The sequence below is a fragment of the Lolium rigidum genome, chromosome 7 (genome assembly GCF_022539505.1).
Source record: "Lolium rigidum isolate FL_2022 chromosome 7, APGP_CSIRO_Lrig_0.1, whole genome shotgun sequence".
NCBI lineage: Eukaryota > Viridiplantae > Streptophyta > Magnoliopsida > Poales > Poaceae > Lolium > Lolium rigidum.
Window position 1 is genome coordinate 217,001,958 of NC_061514.1, and position 10,507 is coordinate 217,012,464.

At 47.8% G+C, this 10,507-nt stretch overlaps 1 long non-coding RNA gene across 1 annotated transcript; it reads right to left on the reverse strand.

Moving 5' to 3' along the window:
* Positions 1 to 9,218: 9,218 nt before the first annotated feature.
* Positions 9,219 to 10,277, reverse strand: LOC124678915. Its single transcript, XR_006994688.1, has 2 exons — positions 9,970 to 10,277; positions 9,219 to 9,526 (listed from the first exon to the last, which is right to left on the reverse strand). It is a non-coding gene; the product is annotated as an uncharacterized LOC124678915 (long non-coding RNA).
* Between the last annotated feature and the right edge of the window lie 230 nt (positions 10,278 to 10,507).

Here is a 10,507-nt window from a genome sequence, read left to right on the forward strand (position 1 = left end):
AGCACCCTCGACAATTGGCGCCGTCTGTGGGAAGCCTGGCGGCACCAGGCAGGTCATCGGCAGTACCAGTCACATCTGCGGCGTTCTTACTCGAGTCACCAACGCCATCAGATCCAAAAGATTCAATCCGCTGCGGATCCTTCGAGTTCGTACCACACCCCGAGGCACCGCACCTGATCCCAGCAGAATCGTGTGGCGGCATGAATACTACTTTTGGTGGTGTCCACTTCATCATCGACTCCGGAGGCTTCCTTCGCCTCCCTAGGTCAAGCACATCTAGCCCAAGGACCTCAGTTTCGGAAGGTGTCACTCCGGCAACAACCCTGGAAGTCCCATCCAGGAACATGCAAGAAGGCAACCGAGGAAGTTTCGACGTCACAACGGGGCGAAGGAAAAGACGAAGGGACTCGCGCCGCGAAGAGGAAGAACGAATAGAAACTCACCCTCATCAGCCCGAACAAGGATGCCAGGACACGCAATCGATCAAGGGCCGCACTCGCTCACCGTATCTATCGGCTACGGAGCAGCTCGAGGCACCGTGTTATCTTCACTCTTACATCGATCCGAAGGATGGTCGAGAGAAATCCAGCCACCCGCTAAGAAACTGTCGACATTTCCTGGAAATTCGGCAGTTCTGCGACGACCTCAGAGCCGAAGCCATGTCAAGGGTTCACATAATGGAGAGAAGGGCAGGATCCTACAGTTATCCGCCAGAACCATACGTACCGGAGCCATACGTGCCAGCAGGAGGAGACAAGTATGTACCAACTGAGGTGTTCCCGGAGCCATGTGGGCAGGTCAACATGATCCATAAAACCAACTTTTCAAAAAGAGAAATCAAAAAATTCTCACGAGAAGTAAAGTATGCGGAAGTCGCTATGGTCGATACACCCGAATTCATCGACTGGTCAGATCAGAGCATCTCCTTCAGCAGGGCAGATCACCCGAAGGCCGTTCCTAGGCCTGGTCATGCAGCCCTTGTTCTTGAAGCGCAGATCGGAGGGTACAATATGAGCAAAGTATTCATGGATGGAGGAAGTGGTTTGAACTTGTTATTTGCCAACACGATGAGAGCAATGGGTTTAACAGTGGACATGCTAAGAGAGTCCGACACAGGATTCCATGGCATTATACCGACTCGACCCGCTTATTCTCTCGGTAAAACATCACTCGATGTAGTTTTCGGCACGCCAGGCAATTTCAGGAAGGAAAAAATCGAGTTTGAAGTAGTTGATTGGGAATCTCAGTACCATGCCATCCTCGGCAGGCCTGCGTTTGCCAAATTTATGGCTGTACCTCATTATGCGTACCTGAAACTGAAGATGCCTGGCAACAATGGGACACCAATAACCGTTCATGGAAGCTTTACCCGTTCAGACAACTGCGACAGAGATTTCCAAAAGATTGCCTCGAAGTTCAGAGCCAAGGAAGAACTCAACGCTGTTGACGCCGTCACGGATCACACGCAGCCACCAACCGACAATCAAAACGTAAGGTCCGACGAGTTTGACGCTGCAGAGGAAGCAAAGAAGCTGCAGGTGCACCCCACTGACCCGAAGAAAATGGTCAATACGTCGGCAGACCTTACTGAAACATAGGAAGGCGCGCTCATCGAGTTCCTCCGTGAGCGCTGGGAGATATTTGCATGGGAACCATCCGACATGCCAGGTATCCCCAGGGAACTCGCTGAGCACGCCCTCAATGTTGACCCAACAGCCAAACCAGTACAACAGTCGATGCGCCGATTTTCCGAGCCGAATAGAAGAGCAATTGGCGAAGAAGTTAGTTGACTCCGCAAAGCAGGATTCATTCGGGAGCTCAAGGAAGCCGAGTGGGTGGCTAATCCCGTCATGGTGCCAAAAAAAGACACAACCGCTCTTCGCGTGTGTATCGATTACACCAGTCTTAACAAGCATTGCCCAAAAGACCACTTTCCACTGCCTCGTATTGACCAGATAGTCGATTCCACAGCTGGATGCGACCGTCTCTCCTTTCTCGATGCTTACTCCGGGTATAATCAGATCAAGCTCAAGAAAGAAGACCAGGAGTTAACTGCATTCATCACCACACGGCGTTTTCTGCTACAACGTCATGACCTTCGGGTTGAAAAATGCAGGGGCAACTTACCAACGGTGCATGCAAGCCTACCTTGGAGAACAGATTGGGAGGAACATCGAAGTCTACATCAACGATATCGTGGTAAAGACCAAGCACGCCGCCACTCTCATCGATGATTTGTAGGAAACCTTCGACAACCTAGACAAGTACAAAATCAAGTTGAATCCAAAGAAATGCTTCTTCGGGGTGCCAGGAGGGCAAGTACTCGGATACTTCATCTCAGCTAGAGGAATAGAAGTCAATCCTTTGAAGATCAAAGCTATTCTCGACATGGAGCCACCAAAGAATCTGCACCAAGTGCAGCAATTGGCAAGACGATTGGCAGCGCTTAGCAGATTCATCGCCAAACTAGGAGAAAAAGCTTTGCCCTTCTATAACTTGATGAAAAAGTCAGAAAAATTCGAGTGGACGAATGAGGCGCAGGAGTCTTTCGACAATCCGAAGAAAATCTTATCGACATCCCCAGTCCTCGTAACCCCACGTGAGAAAGAAACACTGCTTATGTACATAGCCGCAACGGCCCAAGTCTTCAGCAGCGTTCTGGTCGTCGAACGAGAAGAAGAAGGGAGAGTTTAGGGTGTGCAGAGGCCTGTTTACTACCTCAGTGAAGTACTCACGCCTGCAAAGCAGAGGTACCCTCATCATCAGAAGCTGGCATATGCAGTATGGAGGTCAGCTCGCAAGCTACGGCATTATTTCACGGAGCACCCGATTATCGTCGTAAGCGAAGCACCATTGAAGAACATAATGACTAACACAGAGGCCACGGGCCGAGTGTCCCAATGGGCCATCGAAATAGCGCCACACAATATAACTTACCTTAATCGAACGGCGATAAAATACCAAATCCTCCCAGATTTCGTGGCAGACTGGATCCAATCACAGACGCCAGCGGCACCCGATATGTCGGGGTCATGGACAATGTACTTCGACGGGTCGAAACGGAGCACATGAGCAGGAGCAGGGGTCATACTAACATCACCACAGGGAGATAAGATGAAGTACATACTACGTATGAATTTCTCCCTGCCATAAAATAACGAAGCAGAATACGAAGCATTGCTGCACGGAATGAAGATGGCAAAGGCATGTGGGGCGACTCGCCTGGAAATTTATGGAGATTCAAACCTGGTGGTACAGCAGTCGATGAACCTATGTGACGCGGTCAGTGACAACATGATCGCCTACCGACAGTTGTACCAATATGGAAGCAAAATTCGAAGGGTGCGAGCTTAAACATATCGGCAGAGCCAGCAACGAGGAGGCCGACACTCTGGCGAACATCGGATCCATGTGCTCCCCCATTCCAGACGGAGTGTTCTAGGAAGTTATCACTCAACGATCGACAAAAGTGAAAGCGTCGACACCTCCAAAGCTATCGGCTGACGAATCGGAGGCAAGCCCACAACAAGCTGCCGAAGAATCTCCACGTCCATCTGCGGAACAGGTCCTCCTCCTCGAGCCACTATGGACCAAACCATTCCTAGCATACCTGACGAAGCAGGAGTTGCCAGAGGATCCGGTAGAAGCAAGACGAATCGTCAGACGGTCAAAAGCCTTTACTGTGGTAAATGGTGAACTCTACAAGCGCGGCATCTCTGGTATCTTTCAAAGGTGTATTGCCATTGACGATGGAAAAGCACTGTTGCGCGAGATACACGAAGGAACTTGCGGACACCACGCGGGAAGCAGGGCCCTTGTGGCGAAAGCCTTCAGGGCAGGATTTTACTGGCCAACGGCGGCATCCGATGCTCGAGTTCTGGTCATGAAGTGCGACCCCTGCCAGCGTTTCTCACCAAAACCACACGCCCCTGCGACATATCTGATGACAATACCTCTAGCGTGGCCCTTTGCTCAATGGGGACTCGACCAAGTTGGACCACTGCCAAGGTCGTCGCCTGGAGGACACACGTACCTACGGGTCGCAGTCGACAAGTTCACCAAGTGGATCGAGGCAGTGCCAGTTCGAAACCAGAAAGCCGAAACCGCCGTTCAGTTCTTCAGGGGAATAACCTGTCGATTTCGTATGCCTCACAACATCGTCACATACAATGGAACTAACTTTGACTCCAAAGAGTTTCGAAAATTTTGTGACGACGGAGGAATCAAGCTGAAATTTGCATCAGTGGCTCACCCACAGACCAACGGCCAGGTGGAAAGGATCAATGGTTTAATAGGGGACGGCCTCAAGAAACGCCTTATGGGTGCGGCTGGAGCCTGGGTCGACCCAATACACCCCGTTCTTCCTGGTACATGGAGCCGAAGTTGTTCTGCCAGCCAACGTTCAGTTCGAAGCTCCTCAGGTGACAGCATACACAGAACCCACCTCCAACATCGTGTTGCAGGATGCTGTGGACCTCCTTGATGAAGCTCGAGATATTGCTTTGGCAAGAACAACGGTATACCAGCAGGCGTTGAGAAATTATCACAGCCGACGAATACGCAGTCGAAGTTTTAATGTTGGAGATATGGTACTGCCACTGAAGCAAGAGAGACCTTTGAAGCTCGAATCTCCATGGGAAGGACCATACATCATCACTGAAGTGATACCAGGAGGAGATTATCGGCTCAAAAACCCAACTTCGGGAAAAGACGTTGAGAATCCATGGAACATCGCACAGTTGCGACGGTTCTATACATAGGATACAGTTGTTTTTATTTCTCGACAGCTCTTCAGGTTGCTTTTACATTATGAATAAAATTCTAATCAGGTTTTTCACCTTTTTTCTTGATCCAGGCCTCATCATCCGAACGAATCGTTCGGGGCCCCTGTCATTGGCTCTTACTCCCATCGGGAGCACTGGCCAAAAACACGCTCGCACGGTGTCATTAATTAAATACTCCCAGCGGGAGCTAAGGTTAATGACACACAAAACAACCAATCCAAGCCTCGAGAAAATACGCGAGTGCTGCAGTCGATGGTTATACTAACACAAAATAAGGCTCAAACCGGTGCACCGTGTGACGAAGCCAAGCGTTTAATTCCCTCGACTAAGTCAACGGGTATCGCTCCTACAAAACTTACATATAGACTTCGCAATAAACTTGCAAATTACAACGGAGTCGTCAGGAGAGCAGGCTGAATTGATCACTCGGCTGCCCCCGACAATAAATTATCAATCGAATTAACAAATTCGCCAGAACTACATGATATGCAAAACACACGTCGATTTTACATAAAACAATCTTATGCAGGTACAAGGATATCACATTCTTGACGAGGTTCCTTGGTTCCCTTGGGCCCTCAGTTCTCTCTCGATACCTGTCTCCATCCTTGAGATGATGGAATATGCAGGACCTCTAGCAATATCATAATACTGATCTAAACTTCTCTCGGTGCTTGCTATGGCCTTCAAATCTAAAGACGGATGACATGGCAACACTAAATCAAAGGCAAGTTCAGCACCAGCCAGGAGCTCTTTTCGCACCAGCAGTCGAATCCTCTCGGGAGATTTGAATTGGGTAAACAGAGCAGACAGAGTTTCGGGTGCTTGATCCAGAGGGAACAAAGTCTTCCAAACCATCGTGAGATGAGCGTGGAATTTATCAAAGTAGTAGTGCACCTTCTCTGCCCGATGCTCGAACTTCGCCACGATAACAGCCTTCGGACGATGCAACCATAAATCGTGTTTCGGGTGAGCAACATCAGTCATCGCCTCGACCTTTTCGTGGATCCTCAATTCTCCTCAGATTTATCTGAAGATACGACTGTAAAGGAACGAATGTCAGTTAAAGGAACATCCAAGCTCCGTCAGGAATCAACAGATGGGCCAACACTTAAAGCCCAAACTTCGGTAGCAATATGAAGACGATTGAGAACATGTTGTTCAATGGCGGTTGCTATTTCACTCTTCTTCTTCACCAACGCTGCCATCGCGTGAAGGGAGGTAATATCTTTATTCAAACGGGATACTTGGTCACGTAAACGACGAACAAGGCCAGATTCATCGCTAGCCGAAGAATTTGAAAAAGGTTCGACATAGGAAGAAGACGAAGGAATCTGCAGTACAACTTTCAGTTCAGAACAGCATTAACATAAATCTCCCATCGGGAGCGCTGGAGTGTATATGTTACATTCAAAAGATTGTTCGAACTTGTTACAGAGCCAAAATAGAACAAGGTCGAATCAAATTGCGTCAGGCCTTAATTACAATTAATAAAAGCTAGCATTCAAGGACGTGCTGACGATGAACCAGGGGCAGCTTCAGGTGCAGATTTGGTCTTTGCCTCATCAACCAGTTTGAGGAGCTGATTAGCACATGTCACTGCCGATCGTTTGAAGGGTTCAAGGTCGATTAGATGATTGTTGTCATCCACAGGCAATGCCTTAGACAACTTCTCTAAGTCGGACCCCATCCCATGACCCATCAGCAGCTGAAAAGTAAGAACCGCCCCAAACAGGCCGGAAAGGCGTTTCAATACCTCTACAGGCTCAGAAGGGTCGACGAGGAAAGCATCTGCCATCTCGCCAAGAGTCTTGTCCTTCTTCACCTTTGGGAAGATCATCGAGTATAGCCTCGACAATGCTCCTTCAGTCTTCTTCAGAAGTCCAAGAACTTGGACGTTGGCCTCAGCGGCGAGCGAAAGGGCATCAGATGTAGAGTCCTCCCGAACATGCGAGCCCGAGTGATAGTTATGTCGGTAGCCTCTGAAAGGGGACAGATCAGCAACCAAAAAGGAAATACTAAAAGAGGAGTTATGTGCTAAAAACCTTACCCAATAAATTCGTAATGGATTCTCGGAGGACGCCTTCCTTCTTGTCGGCTGCAGCTGCAGCCTCGTGCCTGGCGTCTTGTTCATTCTTCATCTGTTGCTTTAGCTTTTTCAACTCGTCCTTCAGCAAGGCGTTTTCGTTGTTAGCATCGGTGGCAAGCCTGTTGGCCTCCAGCACATGGTCAGCCGCAGTTTTGACGGTCTTCCGAAGCTGAGCATTTTCAGATTCTAGCCGGGTGAACTGCTCGGCGAAGACTACCACAGCATCAACTGTGGCATAAATCGGCTGCAACGGAGAAAACCAAGAAAATTCAGTCGAATGAAGAAAGCTCGGTAAAGCAAGAAAGGAATCAAGACAAATAAAATACTTACATGGTCGCGAGCAACCAACGAGGTGGGAGCGTCGCCATAAGGAATAACCTTCGACATCGGAATCTTCTCTACAGTCGTTCGTGAGGGCGGCGTCGATTTGGCGGGAGAAGGATTCGGCTCTTTGGCCGATACAGCTCTCTGAAAGGATAATTTAGCCCTCTTTGCGAGAGGAACGTCATCATCATCAGAGCTTCTTAAGAAGAGTAGATGGTTAGCATACAGAACAACAAAGGATAAGTTACAAAGGGAAAATAGATGCTCACAGGTCCAAGTCGTCTTCGACAGCGAAAAAGCCTGTCGAACCTTTCATAACAGGGGAAGGCGGTGCGGTTTCATCGGCATCATTATCTTGTCCGCTAGGACTTGATTCAGCCGTTGTAATAAGATCCTCGTTTATCTGTTTGTGTCGCCTGCTCCTGATGAAGGCATCATCTTCGGCAGCTTCATCCTCTTGGACGTCACTGTCCTCAAGGGCATACTGGACGTCCTCGGTTTCCTCGGAGTCACCATCATCATCCTCTGGTTCCACACCGCTTTCGGGTGTATAAGGATAACATTGGGCCACGGTGGAAGCCTGCCGGCTGAAGCAGAATCAGCAAAAAGTCGAAGAACAGCACGACGATAGCAATAAAAGCAAGAAACAGCAAGAATTACCTCAGCCGGAAGATGGCGAAAATCATAGGGGGAACGAGCCGATGTCAAAACAATATTGTCCTTCATACTGAGGCACGTCAAGCGACGAACTTCATCTCGGAGTTCATCAGCCGACAGGTCGGCAGAGCTGACCCTCGACTTGTCGTCCTTGCCAGTATAAAGCCACAACTGGTGGGGCCGAGACATTAGCGGCTGCACTCGACGTTGTAAGAACACTGAGACTACCTCGGTGACGCACATCATCAAGCCTTCCGTGTTCTTCAGATCCACGACCTGGTCAAACAGCCTGTCGGCTATTGCCCTCTCTTCGGGAGAAAGGGCGTTACGCCAGGATTTCTTCGGCTGAGCTATCAGGACAACTTCAAAAGGAGGGAGATTCGAGCGCCGCCCAGGCACCGAGGGGTCTCGTAGATAAAACCATTTGTTGCGCCAGCCTTGGACGGATTCCTTCATCGGGTAGTCAAAGTAGTCGACTTCCTTCCTGACAACAAAGCCAACGCCACCGACAACGGGGGGGGCATTGATGTCGTTGTGACGCTGAACATAGAAGATCTTCCTCCAAAGACCCCAGTGGGGGTCAATGCCGAGGAAGGCTTCACAGACAGTGATGAAGATAGAAAGGTGGAGGATGGAGTTTGGGGTCAGCTGCCAGAGCTGAATCCCGTAGAAGAAAAGAAGGGAACGAAGAAACTCGTGGGCAGGAAGAGAGAGACCACGAAATAAGAAGGCGACAAACATAACAGTAAAGCCCTTCGGAGGCCTTGGGCGAGAAACTGGACCTGGAAGACGAATGTCATCTTCAGACAAGGAGATGAGGCCTAGGGCTCGCAGCCTGTTCACGTCGCGGTTGGAAATGGCGGAGGCGTGATGACCCACAAGTATAGGTGGTGTATCGTAGTATCTTCGATAAGTAAGAATGTCGATCCCAACGAGGACACTACACCACAACACTAGAACCCCAACAGAGAAGTTGGTCGGGAAAGCAGCTTTCACTGACAGAATGTTGGTTGGGAAATAGTTTTGCCGACCGATTTGGTCGGACACCGAAAGTCCGGTCGGCAAAGACCTTTCCCGACCGACATCTCTTTGCCGACCAACAGTTTGTTGGCTCTACAGTTGCTTTCCCGACCAACATATACTACCCCGACCGACCAATTTTCCCCGACCAACATTTGATTCCCAACTAACATTCGGTCGAGGTAGAACTTGCCGACCAACCTTCTAACGCCCATGCGTTTCTTCTTGACCAACCAACAGTCTGATGGCGTTGAAACATTAATTAACTTCAAATATTTGGGAGCGTAGTTTATCAGTGCAGTATTAATCAAACAGCAGTAATAACATCAAACACAATACATGCGTTAACAGTAATGTGCATGTCCTTGAAACTTATCAAACCAGAACCAAACATTTTAATTAATTCTTTTACACGAATACTTCTCATAAACTCAAAGGTAAAATAGAGGAAACAGTATGGTTCAGTGCCTAAGACACCGTAGAGGTTTACATAGTGATAGCTGATGTAAAATAGAGGAAACAGTATGCTTCAGCTGCACTAATTTACACTAAGAAACTTGGGTAATTCACGGTTTGCTCCTATACACGGAAAATCCAATTGATGTGAACCGCCCGCTTCATGGTTTCTGCCCCTCTCGTGTAATTGCTAGCCCTGCACAATTAAGGTCATTTGTATTGTCTCAATTCATGTATAAGTAGAATTTGAAGAAATGGAACCCAGAACTGTACGAGTTCTACATGAAGCAATTCAAGGCATGTCAAATAGCAAAAACTTGCATACACATGTTATATACAGTTCAATAAACATTAGGAACAATACAGTATGCTATTCAACCATTCAGGTCGAAGAAGGTTCTGCCTTTTCCCTGAAGCAGTACTATATATAAAGAGAACCATAATTGATACTAAGTATAATGATTTTCCAACTAGGGAAATGATGAGTTGTTCACAGCTATAGATAAAGGGGGATCAAACTCGTCTAAATAATTAAGGAACGACTATCAAACCATTGGCCTAGTCATTGCATTATTATCACAAGTCGGCATCACACATCACCTGTACAAGTTGTGGAGAAAACATAGTAGTGGCAATTACCTAGCTAGATGGCCATCCAATAGACCTTGTGACATCAACACTCATACAGTGTGCTTATCGACCTTCCTTCAGGACCAGTCCATACATTTAGAAGAAAATCCATGCCAATCTGAAAGTGATTATTTCGGAAAGATGTAGGTTAGGTATATAATTCAGATCTGCCTATAAAGAAGGAAAATATCAGGATAACAACAATGCATTAATGAAAGCAGCAGTATTGTCGTTAGGAAATAGGAGTAATCTCAATAAAATTATAGATAGAGAAATAATATCTAGTTCATGGAAAATATAACTGATTCTATTACTGGAGTATACGCATTCTTTCTACATGTCTTCCTTGTAAAACATTCTATTCTGGCCAACTACGTGAACTTCTTTCTACATGCTAGGACGTATCTACACCAAAACCAGCATATTTTATCTTCATCAGTAATTTAAAACTCAGAAGAGACTATTGGTTCTAGCGTGTTGTACCAGAAGAATTGCGGAGCAGACCAGGCACTACATGAGTTAGAGGGAGAGAACGCACCGTCCCTGA